Source organism: Ranitomeya imitator, chromosome 1 (assembly GCF_032444005.1).
Source record: "Ranitomeya imitator isolate aRanImi1 chromosome 1, aRanImi1.pri, whole genome shotgun sequence".
Taxonomy (NCBI): Eukaryota; Metazoa; Chordata; class Amphibia; order Anura; family Dendrobatidae; genus Ranitomeya; species Ranitomeya imitator.
The window spans coordinates 419175077-419194770 of record NC_091282.1 but is presented as its reverse complement, the minus strand read 5'-3'; the positions used below and the strand labels follow the sequence as shown (position 1 = coordinate 419194770).

Sequence of the window (19694 nt, the reverse complement as noted above, 5' to 3'; positions counted from 1 at the left end):
GCTGCAGTAAGGCTGAGGTATGGCTGTGGTATGGCTGTGGTATGGCTGAGGTATGGCTGCAGTTCGGCTGAGGTATGGCTGCGGTAAGGCTGAAGTATGGCTGCGGTAAGGCTGAGGTATGGCTGCGGAACGGCTGTGGTATGGCTGCGGTATGGCTGAGGTATGGCTGAGGTAAGGCTGAGGTATGGCTGCGGTACGGCTGTGGTACGGCTGCAGTATGGCTGAGGTATGGCTGAGGTATGGCTGCGGAACGGCTGAGGTATGGCTGCGGTATGGCTGAGGTATGGCTGAGGTATGGCTGAGGTATGGCTGAGGTAAGGCTGAGGTATGGCTGCGGTACGGCTGTGGTACGGCTGCGGTAAGGCTGCAGTAAGGCTGAGATATGGCTGCGGTAAGGCTGAGGTATGGCTCTGGTATGGCTTCGGTATGGCTGAGGTACGGCTAAGGTATGGCTGTGGTATGGTTGAGTTATGGCTGCTCTGACCCATGGAATAAAGCTGCCACCTCACTATTAGGGTATGTGCACACTTTGCGGATTCTCTGCGGATCCGCAGCGTTTTTTGAGGTGCAGAAACGCTGCAGATCCGCAATTGATTTACAGTACAATGTAAATCAATGAGAAAAAAAATGTTGTGCACGCTTTGCGGAAAATCTGCTGCGGAAACGCAGTGGTTTAAAACAAGTAGCATGTCACTTCTTTTTTGTGAATCTGCAGCGTTTTTGTACCCATTCCATTATAGAAAACCACACGGGTAAAAAACGCAGCAAATCTGCAAGAAAACCGCAGCAAAAACGCACAAAAAACGCTGCAGAACCGCACAAAAAACGCGGCAAATCCGCAGGTGCGTTTTCGGCCAGGAGAGGCAGAATCTGCACCAGAAATTCCTAAGCCTAATCCGCAACGTGTGCACATAGCCTAAGGCTGCCGTCACACTAGCAGTATTTGGTCAGTATTTTACATCAGTATCTGTAAGCCAAAACCAGGAGTGGGTGATAAATGCAGAAGTGATGCATATGTTTCTATTATACTTTTCCTCTAATTGTTCCACTCCTGGTTTTGGCTACAAATACTGATGTAAAATACTGACCAAATACTGCTAGTGTGACGGCAGCCATAGTGCGCAATGATGAACACAGAAATATGGACCCCAGAGCAATTAATGGCTAAATCAAATAATAGCAAGGTCGACTTCAGCTCCTCCTGCAAAAAAATAAGGCCTCATACTGATGAAACACTACAAAGGTTATGTCCTGAAAGACAGATGAAAAAGCAGAGGCGAAATCTTGCTGCATCAAAAGGGTAAGGCTACTTTCACGCTAGCATTGGCGTCGGCCCATCACAGTGCGTCGGGCCAACGTACCGACGCATCCTGTGACAACGCAGCACAACGGGAGCAGCGGATGCATTATTACAACGCATCCGCTGCTCCATTGTGAGTTGCGGGGAGGAGGGGGCAGAGTTCCGGCCGCACATGCGCGGTCGGAAATGGTGGACACATCGCACCAAAAAACGTTACAAGCAACGTTTTTTGGTGCCAACGGTCCGCCACAACACGACGCAACCGTCGCACGACGGTTGCGACGTGTAGCAATGCGTCGCTAATACAAGCCTATGGAGAAAAAAACAACAACTTTGCAGGATGCGTTTTTTCTGCAAGACGATGCATTGCGACGTGCGTCGTACGACGCTAGTGTGAAAGTAGCCTTAAAGATACAATGGCACTGCAGGAGTTACAGCAGAAATTTCCACCAAGCGAACGGACTATAAAGCGCAGCATGACTACTCCTGGGGTCTGTCACCCACCATGGCGCTGTACGAACCTCACCGTGAAATTAGACAGTGCAATTCCCTCTGACAGAAAAGGCTCTACAGCCAGAGGAAGCCACTGGTCTGCGGTGCCAGGAATGGCCATGTGGTGGCGCTGCGTAGCCGCGTCCTTACAACTCTACCAGGCACACATCCTGAGGTGACGCCACCAGAGTAACGTACGGCTAGGTGGACGGTCCTTGTGCCAAGCGGGGCTCAAGGTGAGGCTCTGCCAGGAGGTGGCGCCTGTGGGGAGGTGCCAGCGCTGAGTGGAGGCAGGAAGGGAGGGCGGGAAGAAGAGGACAGTGATGAGGAGACAGGAGCCGTGCTCTTCATGAGCGGTCTGTGGTGCGGAGACCTCAGCGGGAGGAGGCACATGGAGGCGCCCGCAGGTGAGGCGGACGGAGCCGGGCAGCGTGTGCGGGGGTCGTGAGGTGTCCAGGAGAGCGGATGGATCACGGCTGTGTACGGCACCAAGATGTCCGAGGTAAATGTCGCCTAGATAAATGTCTGCCCTGCACAGTGGAAAATGTGACGCCCCTGAGAAGCCGGCCAGCAGCCGTGTGGTGGTCCTACATGGTGGGCAGCGGGGTGCAGGGGTCTGGGGAGAAGCTGCAGAACTACAGGTTTGTTTCTATAGTGTGTAGGATATTATCGAGCATTTGTGTTATATGGTGTTTATTATGTACTTATTAGGGTATGTCGTGTTTACACAGCTCTGTATATAGATATTGTGTAGTAATAATTTGTAGCGTATATAGTACTGGTTATAGATTATGCAGTGCGTGTATGTATATATTACAAAAAATTGGAACAGCATCCAGTACTAACTCAAATCTTGTGCAAAGCTCTCCCAACCAGCTTGAGAAAGGATACTAAAGCCGAACCGCTACCACGCCGTTCAGGCAATAAAGTCCACGTATTTAAATATATAGCCTCACTCTGGCTCATTTTGCCTTTTTTTCATTTTTTATAGACAAAATCTCTGTGCCTATTACTGCCTTCATTTCTGTATGGTTCAATATAGACCATTATGGCACTATTTTTGATTCTGTCTGATATATATTTTTTGCGCATATACCCCATGAGCCAGCAGGTCTCTGTTCAGTCGCCTTATCACACTGAGGTATGGTCTTTATAACCTGTGTGGTTTTTGATGTTGTTTACATGTTTTTAACTGTGTTTTTATCGTTTGCAGTGTGCTTTTTTGATTTGTCAATAAATATCAGTCTGTGTTATCTTATCTTTGTGATTTATTCTTTGATGGAGTGCGTATCTCTGCAGTAATGCTTTTTCTTGTTGTGATGCACTCAAAAAAGAGGCAGCACTCCATAGTTTCAGTGAAAAATGTGGAAGGTTTAATCGACCCACATAGCCAGGCGAAGTTTCAGCTCCATCTGAATGGCTCCATCCATGACTTGATAAAGGCTCAGATGGAGCTGAAACATCGCCCGGCTATGTGGGTCGATTAAACCTTCCACATTTTTTCACCTTAACAATGGAGTGCTGCCTCTTTTTTGAGTGTGTGTATGTATGTATATATATATATATATATATATATATATATATATATATATATATATATATATATATATATATATATATATATATATATATATATATATATATAATTTTTGTTTAAGGGTCACTTCCGTCTGTCTGTCCGTCCTTCTGTCACGGTTATTCATTCGCTGATTGGTCTCACCAGCTGCCTGTCATGGCTGCCGCGACCAATCAGCGACGGACACAGTCCGGAAGAAAATGGCCGCTCCCTACTCCCCGCAGTCAGTGCCTGTCGCCCGCATACTCCCCTCCGGTCACCGCTAACACAGGGTTAATGCCGGCGGTAACAGACCGTGTTATGCTGCGGGTAACACACTCCGTTACCGCCGCTATTAACCCTGTGTGTCCCCAACTTTTTACTATTGATGTCGCGTATGCGGCATTAATAGCAAAACGATCTAATGTTAAAAATAATTAAAAAAAAAAACCTTATTCTCACCTTCCGCCATCGCGTCCTCTCCTCGGCACTGCAAGCGGCAGGTTCCGCTTCCAAAGATGCTATGGGAGAAGGACCTTCCATGACGTCACGGTCATGTGACCGCAACATCATGGAAGGTCCTGCGCTCATACCAATCCTGGCACACAAGCGCCGGAACTACAACGGGCTCTTCGGATGGTGAGTATGTTTCTTTTCTATTTTTTAACCTGTTACATACGTGGCTGTGCAATATACTACGTGGCTCTGTGCAATATACTACGTGACTGGGCAATATACTACGTGGCTGGACAATATACTACGTCGCTGGGCAATATACTATGTGGCTATGTTCTGTATACTACGTGGCTGTGCAATATACTACGTGGCTGGACAGCGATGATGATGTGTGCAAAACTGTAAAGCGCTGTGGAATATGTTAGCGCTATATAAAAATAAAGATTATTATAATAACACTGGTCACGCAGTATTTAGCAGTGTGGGCACCATATCCCTGTTTTAAAAAAAATAAAATAAATAAATAATTAAAATAAAAAAAGTTATACTCACCCGCTGGGATCCAGCGAAGCTCTGGCGATGCGCGCGCGGCTGCCTCCAGCTTCCGTTCCCAGGATGCATTGTGAAATTACCCAGATGACTTAGCGGTCTCGCGAGACTGCTAAGTCTTCTGGGTAATTTCGCAATGCATCTCTGGGAGCGGAAGCTGGCAGAGGCCGCACGCGGCTCGGCAGACTACGGAGGGTGAGAATAGTAGGTTTTTTTTATTTTTAACATATCTTTTTTTACTATTGATGCTGCATAGGCATCAATAGGGTTGTGGGGACACACAGGGTTAATAGTAGCGGAGTGCGTTACCCGCGGCATAACGCGGTCTGTTACCGCTGGCATTAACCCTGTGTGAGCGGTGACTGGAGGGGGCACTGACTGCAGGGGAGTAGGTATATACACACACAGGTATATACTATATACAGGAGGACATGACACAGGTATATACTATATACAGGAGGAGATGACATACAGGTATATACTATATACAGGAGGAGATGACATAGAGGTATATACTATATACAGGAGGAGATGACATACAGGTATATACTATATACAGGAGGAGATGACATACAGGTATATACTATATACAGGAGGAGATGACATACAGGTATATACTATATACAGGAGGAGATGACATACAGGTACATACTATATACAGGGGAGATGACATACAGGTACATACTATATACAGGAGGAGATGACACACGTATATACTATATACTGGAGCAGATGACGCACGTATATACTATATACAGGAGGAGATGACACACAGGTATATACTATATACTGGAGGAGATGACATACAGCAGGTATATACTATATACAGGGGAGATTACATACAGGTACATACTATATACAGTAGATGACATACAGGTATCTATATCTATATAATTGTCTAAGGGTTTTTCCGTCTGTCTGTCTGTCCTGGAAATCCCGGCTCTCTGATTGGTCCAGGCCGCCGTCATAAAGGATGTAGACATCCTGCGTCTCTGATTGGTCGAGGCCTGGCGGCCTTCGACCAATCAGCAACGGGCACAGCGACGATGATGTCATAATGGTTGCCATGGCGACGATTTCATAAAGGTTGCCTCGACCAATCAGCGACGGGCACAGTCTGCCGCAAATTCTGGAATCATCATTGTCCATATACTACGGGGACATGCATATTCTAGAATACCCGATGCGTTGGAATCGGGCCACAATCTAGTATATATATATATATATATATATATATATATATATATATATATATATATATATATATATATATATATATATATATATACATATACATATACACACACACACACACACACACACACACACACACACACACACACACACACACACACACACACACAGTGGGGCAAAAAAGTATTTAGTCAGTCAGCAATAGTGCAAGTTCCACCACTTAAAAAGATGAGAGGCGTCTGTAATTTACATCATAGGTAGACCTCAACTATGGGAGACAAACTGAGAAAAAAAAATCCAGAAAATCACATTGTCTGTTTTTTTAACATTTTATTTGCGTATTATGGTGGAAAATAAGTATTTGGTCAGAAACAAAATTTCATCTCAATACTTTGTAATATATCCTTTGTTGGCAATGACAGAGGTCAAACGTTTTCTGTAAGTCTTCACAAGGTTGCCACACACTGTTGTTGGTATGTTGGCCCATTCCTCCATGCAGATCTCCTCTAGAGCAGTGATGTTTTTGGCTTTTCGCTTGGCAACACGGACTTTCAACTCCCTCCAAAGGTTTTCTATAGGGTTGAGATCTGGAGACTGGCTAGGCCACTCCAGGACCTTGAAATGCTTCTTACGAAGCCACTCCTTCATTGCCCTGGCGGTGTGCTTTGGATCATTGTCATGTTGAAAGACCCAGCCACGTTTCATTTTCAATGCCCTTGCTGATGGAAGGAGGTTTGCACTCAAAATCTCACGATACATGGCCCCATTCATTATTTCATGTACCTGGATCAGTCGTCCTGGCCCCTTTGCAGAGAAACAGCCCCAAAGCATGATGTTTCCACCACCATGCTTTACAGTAGGTATTGTGTTTGATGGATGCAACTCAGTATTCTTTTTCCTCCAAACACGACAAGTTGTGTTTCTACCAAACAGTTCCAGTTTGGTTTCATCAGACCATAGGACATTCTCCCAAAACTCCTCTGGATCATCCAAATGCTCTCTAGCAAACTTCAGACGGGCCCGAACATGTACTGGCTTAAGCAGTGGGACACGTCTGGCACTGCAGGATCTGAGTCCATGGTGGCATAGTGTGTTACTTATGGTAGGCCTTGTTACATTGGTCCCAGCTCTCTGCAGTTCATTCACTAGGTCCCCCCGCGTGGTTCTGGGATTTTTGCTCACCGTTCTTGTGATCATTCTGACCCCACGGGGTGGGATTTTGCGTGGAGCCCCAGATCGAGGGAGATTATCAGTGGTCTTGTATGTCTTCCATTTTCTAATTATTGCTCCCACTGTTGATTTCTTCACTCCAAGCTGGTTGGCTATTGCAGATTCAGTCTTCCCAGCCTGGTGCAGGGCTACAATTTTGTTTCTGGTGTCCTTTGACAGCTCTTTGGTCTTCACCATAGTGGAGTTTGGAGTCAGACTGTTTGAGGGTGTGCACAGGTGTCTTTTTATACTGATAACAAGTTTAAACAGGTGCCATTACTACAGGTAATGAGTGGAGGAAAGAGGAGACTCTTAAAGAAGAAGTTACAGGTCTGTGAGAGACAGAAATCTTGATTGTTTGTTTCTGACCAAATACTTATTTTCCACCATAATATGCAAATAAATTGTTAAAAAAACAGACAATGTGATTTTCTGGATTTTTTTTTTCTCAGTTTGTCTCCCATAGTTGAGGTCTACCCATGATGTAAATTACAGACGCCTCTCATCTTTTTAAGTGGTGGAACTTGCACTATTGCTGACTGACTAAATACTTTTTTGCCCCACTGTATATATATATTCGACAAAAAAAACAGAAATGTGAAGGGACGGCACTAGAACAGTAAGTCTTCAATAGGGTATATATTCATAAGGACTTGGACTCTATCTCAAACCGACCAGATATGCAGGTGTCACGAATCAGCTGGGCATATGGTGCTCTGCACTGAAAGCAAACTGCCAATATAGTCCAACAGAGCAGAAGAAAAGTGTGGCACTCACCTTTTATGCTGTGGAATTCGTGTTCTTTATTTGGAAAATTGCAATAATAGCATAAAATACATCCGTTAGGACATCAGGTCAAACAGGAGGGTGCGGGAGTGGAGAAAGGACAACGGCCGTTTCGCATGGTGTGTGCTTCAACGGGTTCACCTGGACCCGTTGAAGAACACACCGTGCGAAACGGCCGTTGTCCTTTCTCCACTCCCGCACCCTCCTGTTTGACCTGATGTCCTAACGGATGTATTTAATGCTATTATTGCAATTTTCCAAATAAAGAACACGAATTCCACAGCATAAAGGGCGAGTGCCGCACTTTTCTTCTGCTCTGTTGGTTGATATATACACGCGCGCACACACACACACGCTGGGAGCGTCACTCTGTCCGAAGCCTTTATAGACTGCGCAAGCGCCGGCGCAGTCTGGACCCCACAGAGTGATGCTCCCAGGAGATCGCGGTATGCGTAAACACTGAACGCACACCGCGATCTCCACCGGAGAGGCAGGGACTGTGGACGCACCAGGAGGGTAAGTATTATATTCGCCTGTCCCCCGTTCCAGCGCTGCGTGCGTCTTCGTCTCCCGGGTCCTCTGCCTGTGATATATTTACCTTCATTTGCGGTGAGGCGCCCTCTGCTGGTTGTCCCTAGATCGTGGGAACTTTCCTAGAAAGCTCCCAGGCTCGAGTTCATATGAGGACAACCAGAAGAGGGCGCCTCTTATGAACTCGAGCCTGGGAGCTTTCTAGGAAAGTTCCCACGATCTAGGGACAACCAGCAGAGGGCGCCTCACCGCAAATGAAGGTAAATATAGGTCATTGACCTACTTTACCTTCATTCCCCGGGGTTTTGCAGCCAGGAACAATGCTGCATTAGCAGAGTTCGTGGCTGCAAAATATTTTAACCCCTTCAGATGGATTTACATCGTTGGACGTTACAGATCTGCGGAAGGTATGGATATTGTTGGTTTATTTTTTTTTATTTTTTTTGTTACAGATCGAGGGTCTTCAGTGAGTGGATTGTGCGTAGAATAAAATATTACAACAACCTTTGTTTTTATTTCATTAAAATAATTTTTAATAATTTGTTTGTTTTTTTTACACCCTTTACTAGTATTGGATTAATAATGGATAAGTGTCATAATTGACGCCTCTCCATTATTAATCTGGCTTAATGTCACCTTACAATAGCAAGGTGACATTAACCATTCATTACCCCATATCTCACCGCTACACGGGAATGGGAAGAGAGTGGCCAAGTGCCAGAATAGGCGCATCTTCCAGAGGTGCCTTTTCTGGGGTGTCTGGGGGCAGATGTTTTTAGCCAGGGGGGGGGCAATAACCGTGGACCCTCTCCAGGCTATTAATATTATTATTAATATTATTCATTTTTATAGCGCCATTTATTCCATGGTGCTTTACATGTGAATGGGGCAAATATAGACAAGTACAATAAACATGAGTAAAACAAGGCACACACAAGTACAGGAGGAGAGAGGACCCTGCCCGCGAGGGCTCAGTCTACAGGGGATGAGTGAGGATACACTAGGTGAGGGTAGAGCTGGTCATGTGGCGCTTCAGTAGACTGGGGATCACTGCAGGTTGTAGGCTTGTCGGAAGAGGTGGGTCTTCAGGTTCCTTTTGAAGGTTTCCGTGGTAGGTGAGAGCCTGATGTGTTGGGGTAGAGAGTTCCAGAGTATGGGGGAAGCACGGGAGAAGTCTTGGATGCGGTTGTGGGAGGAATAAATGAGAGAGGAGTAGAGTAGGAGATCATGAGATGATCGAAGGTTGCGTGTAGGTAGGTAGCGGGAGACCATGTCACAGATGTATGGAGGAGTCAGATTGTGAATGGCTTTGTATGTCATTGTTAGTGTTTTGAACTGTAGCCTCTGGGCAATAGGAAGCCAGTGAAGGGCCTGGCAGAGAAGAGAGGCTGGGGAATAACGGGGAGACAGATGGATTAGTTGGGCAGCAGAGTTTAGGATGGATTGAAGTGGTGCCAGAGTGCTAGAAGGGAGGCCAGAGAGTAGGAGGTTGCAGTAGTCAAGGCAGGAGATAAGGGCATGTACTAGTGTTTTTGTGGTTTCATGGTCAAGGAATGTACGGATTCGGGAAATGTTTTTGAGTTGGAATCGGCAAGAGGAGGCAAGGGCTTGGATATGTGGCTTGAAAGAGAGGGTAGAGTCAAGGATCACCCCGAGGCACCGAGCGTGCGGGATCGGGGAAAGTGAGCAGCCATTGACATTGATGGATAGGTCGGGTGGAGGGGTAGAGTGAGGTGGGGGAAAGATGATAAATTCTGTTTTGTCCATGTTCAGTTTTAGAAAACGAGCGGAAAAGAAGGATGAAATAGCAGACAGACATTGCGGGATTTTGGTCAGTAAGGAAGTGAGGTCGGGTCCAGATAGGTAGATCTGCGTGTCATCAGCGTAGAGATGATATTGTAAACCGTGGGATTCTATGAGCTGTCCCAGGCCGAAGGTGTAGATGGAGAAGAGTAGGGGTCCTAGAACTGAGCCTTGGGGAACACCAACAGACATGGGGCGAGATGAGGAGGTGGTGTGGGATAGGGAGACACTGAATGTCCGGTCTGTTAGATATGATGAGATCCAGGATAGGGCCAAGTCTGTGATGCCAAGAGATGAGAGGATCTGTAACAGGAGGGAGTGGTCCACAGTGTCGAAGGCAGAAGACAGGTCCAGGAGGAGGAGGACAGAGTAGTGTCGCTTGCTCTTGGCGGTTAGTAGGTCGTTGGTCACTTTAGTTAGGGCAGTTTCAGTTGAGTGATGTGTTCGGAAGCCAGATTGTAACCGGTCAAAGAGGGAGCAGGAGGAGAGGTGGGAGGACAGTTCAAGATGGACAATGCTGTTCCAGTAGTTTTGAGGCAAAAGGGAGAAGGGATATTGGGCGATAGCTGGACACAGAGGATGGGTCGAGGGAGGGTTTTTTGAGGATAGGTGTGATTGATGCATGTTTGAAGGATGAGGGGAAGACACCGTTTGTAAGTGAGAGGTTGAAGAGTTGTGTTAAGGTTGGGATGAAGACTTTTGCGAGGTTAGGGATGAGTTGGGATGGGAGCGGGTCAAGAGTACAAGTGGTGAAACGTGATCTTGATAGGAGGGAGAGCTGATCGTCTGTCATGGTGGAGAAGCTGGCTTTGGAACAGGGCTGAGAAGTCAAGAGAAGGGGCATTGGGGGCTGCGGGCCGAAACTTTGATGTTATCTGCCCTCAGTCACTGGCTTTACTACTCTGGCGGAGAAAATTGCACGGGAGCCCACGCCAATTTTTTCAGCCATGTAACCCTTTAATTTAATAGCTAGAACGGCCAAATTTTGCATATACACACTACTAACATTAGTAGTGTGGAATATGCAAAAAAAATGGGGATATGAGACGGTTTACTGTATGTAAACCATGTCTCATATCATGTCGGGTTTAGGAAGGAGATAGCAAAAGCCGGTAATTGAATTACCGGCTTTAAAGCTATCTAGCGCTGTATGAAGTAATAATATATATATATACATATGTGTCTACTGACATAGAATAGATAGAATAGATATATATATATATATATATATATATATATATATATATATATATATATATATGTATATATATATATATATATATATGTGTGTACACACTTATTCTACCTATTCTATTGTAAGCTGTCAGTGTGATTTTACTGTACACCGCACTGAATTACCGGCTTTTCTCTCTTAACAGCGCTGCGTATTTCTCGCAAGTCACACTGCTGGTCCGTGTGTAATCCGTATTTTTGGGGCTTCCATAGACTTTCATTGGCGTTTTTTTTGCGCAATACGGTGACAAACGCAGCATGCTGCGATTTTCTACGGCCGTAGAAAGCCGTATAATACTGATCAGTAAAATACGGCAGATAGGAGCAGGGGCATAGAGAATAATTGGGACGTTTGTTTGGCGAGTTTTACGGACGTATTTTCTGCGCTCTTACGTCCGTAAAACTCGCTAGTGTGACTCCAGCCTTATACCTCTGAGGTTTGTGGTGTGGGGGGCATATATCTTCCGATGGACCCCACAATGTGACACGGCTTCTGTCTAGCAGATAGATGGGACTTATCTTAGAAAGCACTTCTGCCACTGCGGTGGTGTCTTTCCATGACTTCCATATCAGTGGAGACAGGTGACTGTCGCATCTTGGTTCTTCACATTTTGGTTTTCACAGCCATCTCCCCATTGAAATTGATGCGGTTTGTTCATGTCCCTGTAGCAGGCCAAAAGTACTGGCGCTTTCATTTTGACTTGTAATAATTATGTGACAGACATTTTGATGGGGGCCCAGGTTCTGAGACCCCCCCCCCCCCCCCCACCCCCTTTAATTGCGGATAGTAAGCATTCAGCCAAGCGCTGCTGTCCCTTGATAGCCAGGGTGAGCAGAAGATTCTGTACTGTATACACTTTTTCTATTTGCCCTAAAATTTCTGCAATCAGTGGGGGTCTTACCACTTTGTGATCAAGCTTTCTGACATGTCGCTATAACATGTGCCTGATAACACTAGTCCCGTGATCATTCATAAGGGAGCCCTGATGGCTATCACAGATCTGTTTTTCCAACACATACAAGGAAATCCTGATGGATCTTTATCGCTGACACACTATAACTGATGTCTCATACGCTGAAGCACTGCTGTACCAAATTTGTACATATTTCTGGCTCCCAAATGTGTAATAAATCCTTAGACCCCTATTCCCACCACCATGTAGAATCGCTATACAGGTCTTGGTATTTAAAAGCACATTATATGGGTGAATTTACATATACAGATATTTGGCCATTTTCTGTTGAGAATTGGTGTAATTAGTGGTTTGATCTGTTTCATCTGTCAGAAAAGTGCTCTGCCCTGCTTAAAATGCACCTGTCAGCAGGATTGTGCTGTTTAAACTACAGCCATAATAATGTTGCTGTAGTTACACCACTTTAAAATGATACATGGCGTGAAAAAAATCCGTCTGGTGTAATCAGTGTTAGGCCGGCGTCACACGGCGTATGAAAATTATTTACGGCCGTAATACGCAGAAATGTTCCCAAAATACAGGTCCTTCTCAAAAAATTAGCATATAGTGTTAAATTTCATTATTTACCATAATGTAATGATTACAATTAAACTTTCATATATTATAGATTCATTATCCACCAACTGAAATTTGTCAGGTCTTTTATTCTTTTAATACTGATGATTTTGGCATACAACTCCTGATAACCCAAAAAACCTGTCTCAATAAATTAGCATATTTCACCCATCCAATCAAATAAAAGTGTTTTTTAATAACAAACAAAAAAACCATCAAATAATAATGTTCAGTTATGCACTCAATACTTGGTCGGGAATCCTTTGGCAGAAATGACTGCTTCAATGCGGCGTGGCATGGAGGCAATCAGCCTGTGACACTGCTGAGATGTTATGGAGGCCCAGGATGCTTCAATAGCGGCCTTAAGCTCATCCAGAGTGTTGGGTCTTGCGTCTCTCAACTTTCTCTTCACAATATCCCACAGATTCTCTATGGGGTTCAGGTCAGGAGAGTTGGCAAGCCAATTGAGCACAGTAATACCATGGTCAGTAAACCATTTACCAGTGGTTTTGGCACTGTGAGCAGGTGCCAGGTCGTGCTGAAAAATGAAATCTTCATCTCCATAAAGCATTTCAGCCGATGGAAGCATGAAGTGCTCCAAAATCTCCTGATAGCTAGCTGCATTGACCCCGCCCTTGATGAAACACAGTGGACCAACACCAGCAGCTGACATGGCACCCCACACCATCACTGACTGTGGGTACTTGACACTGGACTTCAGGCATTTTGGCATTTCCTTCTCCCCAGTCTTCCTCCAGACTCTGGCACCTTGATTTCCGAATGACATGCAAAATTTGCTTTCATCAGAAAAAAGTACTTGGGACCACTTAGCAACAGTCCAGTGCTGCTTCTCTGTAGCCCATTTCGGCACCTGTAGCCCATTTCCTGCACACGCCTGTGCACGGTGGCTCTGGATGTTTCCACACCAGACTCAGTCCACTGCTTCCTCAGGTTCCCCAAGGTCTGGAATCGGTCCTTCTCCACAATCTTCCTCAGGGTCCGGTCTCCTCTTCTCGTTGTACAGCGTTTTCTGCCACATTGTTTCCTTCCAAGAGACTTACCATTGAGGTGCCTTGATACAGCACTCTGGGAACAGCCTATTTGTTGAGAAATTTCTTTCTGGGTCTTACCCTCTTGCTTGAGGGTGTCAATGATGGCCTTCTTGACATCTGTCAGGTCGCTAGTCTTACCCATGATGGGGGTTTTGAGTAATGAACCAGGCAGGGAGTTTATAAAAGCCTCAGGTATCTTTTGCATGTGTTTAGAGTTAATTAGTTGATTCAGAAGATTAGGGTAATAGGTCGTTTAGAGAACCTTTTCTTGATATGCTAATTTATTGAGACAGGTTTTTTGGGTTATCAGGAGTTGTATGCCAAAATCATCAGGAATAAAACAATAAAAGACCTGACAAATTTCAGTTGGTGGATAATGAATCTATAATATATGAAAGTTTAATTGTAATCATTACATTATGGTAAATAATGAAATTTAACACTATATGCTAATTTTTTGAGAAGGACCTGTAGTGATCCGTGTGTCATCCGTAGGCAGAGTGTGGCAGCGTATTTTGCGCATGGCATCCTCCGTATGGCATCCGTACTGCAAGATTTTCTCGCAGACTTGCAATATGGACATACAATGGATCCATGGGCTCAAATAATCATAAAAACATATGGTTGGTGGCCCGATTCTAACGCATCGGGTATTCTAGAATATGCATGTCCGCGTAGTATATTGCCCAGCCGCGTAGTATATTGCCCAGCCACGTAGTATATTGCCCAGCCCAGGAAAAGGAAGGTTAAAGGAATAGAAAACTACTATAACGTTTCGGTTTCTTGTAACATTCACCCCCATACTACTTTTATTTCTTCCTATCTCCTGTAATCCCTCCACCCAGTAAGGAACTAGTCATTTCTTTCTCCATCCTCCCCAGCCACCTCACCTCCTCCACAGAACTATTCCCCCACATACAATCCTTTCTCTCCAGACACACACGGCCACATCATGACCTATCCAGCTCACACCTTCTAACGCTCTGTCTGCTGCTCCTCATTTCTGGCGACATATCCCCAAATCCTGGCCCTCCTCATAACATCCCCACACTCATTTCTGATCCCCCTGCCACGATCTTCTACACGTCTTCGCAACCACAGTAACCTCATACCCATTCATCCAGCCCCCACTCCCCCGGTCCCCCTACCTGGAGCACAATGGAACGCACACTCTGTCTGCAAGAAACTGTCATTTATCCACGACCTCTTTATCGATAACAAACTCTCCTTCCTCGGCATCACTGAAACCTGGCTCACCCTCTCTGACTCAGCCTCTCCAGCCGCTCTCTCCTATGGTGGATTCAGTCTCTCTCACACCCCCTCGCCCCAGCAACAAACGTGGTGGAGGGGTTGGCTTGTTCCTGTCTGACACCTGCTCCTTTACCCCAATTCCACTACCACCCTCTGCTACTCTTCCCTCATTCGAGGTGCACTCCGTCCGCATCTACTCCCCCTCCAATCTACAGCTGGCTGTCATCTACCGCCCCCCAGAACTAGCCATCTCCACCTTTCTTGACCACTTCACCACCTGGCTACTTCATTTCCTTTCAGCAAACATCCCCACTATCATCATGGGTGACTTCAATATCCCCATTGACACTTCGACCTCAGCCACCTCTAAACTTTTATCGCTCACTGTCTCCTTTGGTCTCACTCAATGGTCATCTGCAGCCACCCATAAAGATGGCCACACTGGACCTCATCTTCACCCGCCTTTGTTCCCTTACTAATCTGACTAACTCACCCCTCCCCCTGGCTGACCACAACCTACTGACATTTTCTTCTCTCTCCCCTCATAGCGCACAACCTCCACTCCACAAACTCACTCACCCTCGCAGGAATCTCAAACACCTCAATTTACAATCACTTTGAGTCCCTTCTCCCTCTTAGGCTTCTTTCACACTAGCGTCGGAATCTCCCCGTCGCAATGCGTCGGGGAGAGATTCCGACGCTAGTGTTTAACGCTTTGCACAATGGGTGCAGTGGATGCATTTTTCTGGCGCATCCGCTGCCCCATTGTAAGGTGCGGGGAGGTGGGGGCGGAGTTCCGGCCGCGCATGCGCGGTCGGAAAAAGCGGTCCGTCGGGAGAAAAAAACGTTACATGTAGGGTTTTTTTTTTCCCGACGGTCCGCCAAAGCACGACGCATCCGTCGCAAGATGGATGCGAAGTGTGCAAATCCGTCGCAAATGCGTCGCCAATAGAAGTCTATGGGGAAAAAACGCATCCTGCAAGCACTTTTGCAGGATGCGTTTTTCTGCAAAACGACGCATTGTGACGGATTTACAAAAAATGCTAGTGTGAAAGTACCCTTACAGACATAGCCTCCCTTCATGATGCAGACACTGCTGCCTCTTTTTATAACACCACAAGACCGCTAAGTATTCTGGGTAATTTCGCAATGCATCTATGGAAACGGAAGATGGCGGAGGCCGCACGCGGCTCAGCGGACAACGGAGGGTGAGTATAGCAGGTTTTGTTTTTTTATTTTTAACATGACATTTTTTTACTATTGATGCCGCGTAGGCAGCATCAATAGTAAAAGGTTGGGGACCCACAGGGTTAATACGGGCGGCATAACGCGGTCCGTTACCACCGGCATTAACCCTGTGTTAGCAGTGGCCGGAGGGGAGTATGCGGGCGCCGGGCAGTGACTGCGGGGAGTAAGGAGCGGCCATTTTCTTCCGGACTGTGCCCGTCGCTGATTGGTTGCGGTGTGTGTGTGTGTGTGTATATGTGTGTGTGTATATATATATATATATATATATTTCATACAGCGCTAGAAAGCTTAACCCCTTCATGACCTTGGGATTTTCCGTTTTTCCGTGTTCGTTTTTCGCTCCCCTCCTTCCCAGAGCCATAACTTTTTTATTTTTCCGTTAATTTGGCCATGTGAGGGCTTATTTTTTGCGGGACAAGTTGTACTTTTGAACGACATCATTGGTTTTAGCATGTCGTGCACTAGAAAATGGAAAAAAGTTCCAAGTGCGGTGAAATTGCAAAAAAATCCTACACTTGTTTTTTGCTTGGCTTTTTTGCTAGGTTCACTAAAACTGCCCTGCCATTATGATTCTCCAGGTCATTACGAGTTCATAGACACCTAACATGACTAGGTTATTTTTTATCCAAGTGATGAATAAAAATTCCAAACTTTGCTAAACAAAAAAAAATAAATTGCGCCATTTTCCGATACTCGTAGCGTCTCCATTTTTCATGATCTGGGGTCGGGTGAGGGCTTATTTTTTGCGTGCCGAGCTGGCGTTTTTAATGATAGCATTTTGGTGCAAATACGTTCTTTTGATCGCCCGTTAATGCATTTTAATTCAATGTCGCAGCGACCAAAAAAACATAATTCTGGCGTTTCAATTTTTTTTTCTCGCTACGCCGTTTAGCGATCAGGTTAATCCCTTTTTTTTTTATTGGTAGATCAGGCGATTCTGAACACGGCGATACCAAATATGTGTAGGTTCGATTTTTTTTTTTTTTTTTTTTTTTTTTTTTTTTTTTTTTTTTTTTTTTTTTTTTTCCATGCTTCAATAGCCTCCATGGGATGCTAGAAGCAGGCACAACGCGATTGCCTCTGCTACATAGCAGCGATCTGATGTTCGCTGCTATGTATCAGAAATGCAGGTGTGCTGTGAGCGCCGACCACAGGGTGGCGCTCACAGCTACCGGCGATCAGGACCTCTATGGTTAATATTCAGAAGCATCGCCGACAGCGGCATTTAACTAGTTAATAGGCATGGGCAGATCGCTGTTCAAAACAGCTGACATGTCCCGGCTTTGATGCGGGCTCAACGCCGGAGCCCGCATCAAAGCGGGGCTTCTGACCTCGGACGTACTATCCCGTCCGAGGTCAGAAAGGGGTTAAAAGCCGGTAATTCAATTGCCGGCTTTTGCTATCTCCTTCCTAAAACCCGACATGATATGAGACCTGGTTTACATACAGTAAACCATCTCATATCACCTTTTTTTTTTTGCATATTGCACACTACTAATGTTGGTAGTGTGTATGTGCAAAATTTGGCCGCTCTAGCTATTAAATTAAAGGGTTAAATCGCGGAAAAAATTGGCGTGGGCTCCTGTGCAATTTTCTCTGCCAGAGTGGTAAAGCCAGTGACTAAGGGCAGATTTTAATAGCCTGGAGAGGGTCCATGGTTATTGGCCCCCCCTGGCTAAAAACATCTGCCCCCAGCCACCCCAGAAAAGGCACATCTGGAAGATGCGCCTATTCTGGCACTTGGCCACTGTCTTCCCATTCCCGTGTAGCGGTGGGATATGGGGTTAATGTCACCTTGCTATTGTAAGGTGACATTAAGCCAGATTAATAATGGAGAGGCGTCAATTATGACACCTATCCATTATTAATCCAATAGTATGAAATGGTTAAAAAAACACATTATTACAAAGTATTTTAATGAAATAAATACACAGGTTGTTGTAATATTTTATTATACTGGTAATCCACCTGAAGACCCTTGTCACCTGTAACAAAGGTAAACAAAACAAACAACAATATTCCATACCTTCCGACGATCAGTCTCGTCCCACGCTGTAAATCCATCTGAAAGGGTTAACTAATTTTACAAGCAGGAGCCTGCTAATGCAGCCGCCCCTGCCTGTAAAAACCCGGCGAATGAATGGAATGTAGGTGAATGACCTGTAGTTACCTCGAGTTGCGGTGATGCGCCCTCTGGTGGATGTCCTCATGTGAACTCAAGCCTGGGAACTTTTCAGAATAATGTTTTGAACAGCTGACATGTGCCCGCAATAGCGGTGGGTGAAATCACGATTCACCAGCCGCTATTAACCAGTTAAATGCCGCTGTCAAACGCTGACAGCGGCATTTAACCGGCACAGCCGGAAATGATCGCATCGCCGACCCCCGTCACATGATCAGGGGTCGGCGATGCGTCAGGATGGTAACCATAGAGGTCTTTGAGACCTCTATGGTTACTGATGCCGGCCTGCTGTGAGTGCCACCCTGTTGTCGGCGCTCATAACAAGCCTGCAATTCAGCTACATAGCAGCGATCTGATGATTGCTGCTATGTAGCAGAGCTGATTGAGTTGTGCCAGGCTATTGAAGCATGGCAAAAGTGAAAAAAAAAAAAGTTTTAAAAAATATTAAAGGGAACCTGTCACCCCGTTTTTTGAGATTGAGCTATAAATACTGTTAAATAGGGCCTGCGCTGTGTTCCTATAGTGTATGTAGTGTACCCCGATTCCCCATGTATGCTGAGAAATAACTTACCAAAGTCGCCGTTTTCGCCTGTCAATCAGGCTGGTCAGGTCGGGAGGGCGTGGTGACATCGCTGGTTCTTCCTCAGCTTTACGTTGGTGGCGTAGTGGTGAACAAGCAGCGCGCGATCTGCGCTGTCATCCCTTTCGTCGGTGGGGGCGGCCATCTTCCTGGGGCCGCGCGTGCGCAGATCGAGTGCTCTGCTGCACGGGGCTTCAGGAAAATGGCCGCGGGATGCCGCGCGTGCGCATTAGAGATCGCGGCGGCCATTTTCCCAAAGCCGAGATGCAAATCAGAGACTGGCACAGCATCGATGTAGAAATCCCGCGTCTCTGATTGGTCGAGGCCGCCAGGCCTCGACCAATCAGCGACGAGCACAGCGACGACGATGTCATAAAGGACGTAGACTTCCTGCGTCTCTGGTTGAGGCCGCCAGGCCTCGACCAATCAGCAACGGGCACAGCGACAATGATGTCATAATGGTTGCCATGGCGACGATGTCATAAAGGTTGCCTCGACCAATCAGCGACGGGCACAGTCTGCCGCGAATTCTGGAATCATCATTGTCCATATACTACGGGGACATGCATATTCTAGAATACCCGATGCGTTAGAATCGGGCCACAGTCTAGTGTGTATGTATATATATATATATATATATATATATATATATATATATATATATATATATATATATATATATATATATATATATATATATATATATATATATATTAGACCCCCTAAGGAGCTTATCTAGAGGTG

General features: G+C 45.7%; 1 protein-coding gene across 3 annotated transcripts in view; it reads left to right on the top strand.

Annotated features, from left to right (window-relative positions):
- GCNT1 (glucosaminyl (N-acetyl) transferase 1) overlaps nucleotides 1-19694 on the top strand; it is a 126458-nt gene that overhangs the window by 50653 nt on the left and 56111 nt on the right. Inside the window, exon 1 of one of the 3 annotated variants that reach the window (XM_069763122.1) lies at nucleotides 1941-2294. The exons of 1 other annotated variant lie outside the window; for it this stretch is intronic. The gene's annotated coding sequence lies outside the window, so the exon portion shown is untranslated. Of the gene's footprint in view, nucleotides 1-1940; nucleotides 2434-19694 lie in introns of those variants that run through there. One more of the 3 variants, XM_069763142.1, reaches the window with a different exon arrangement.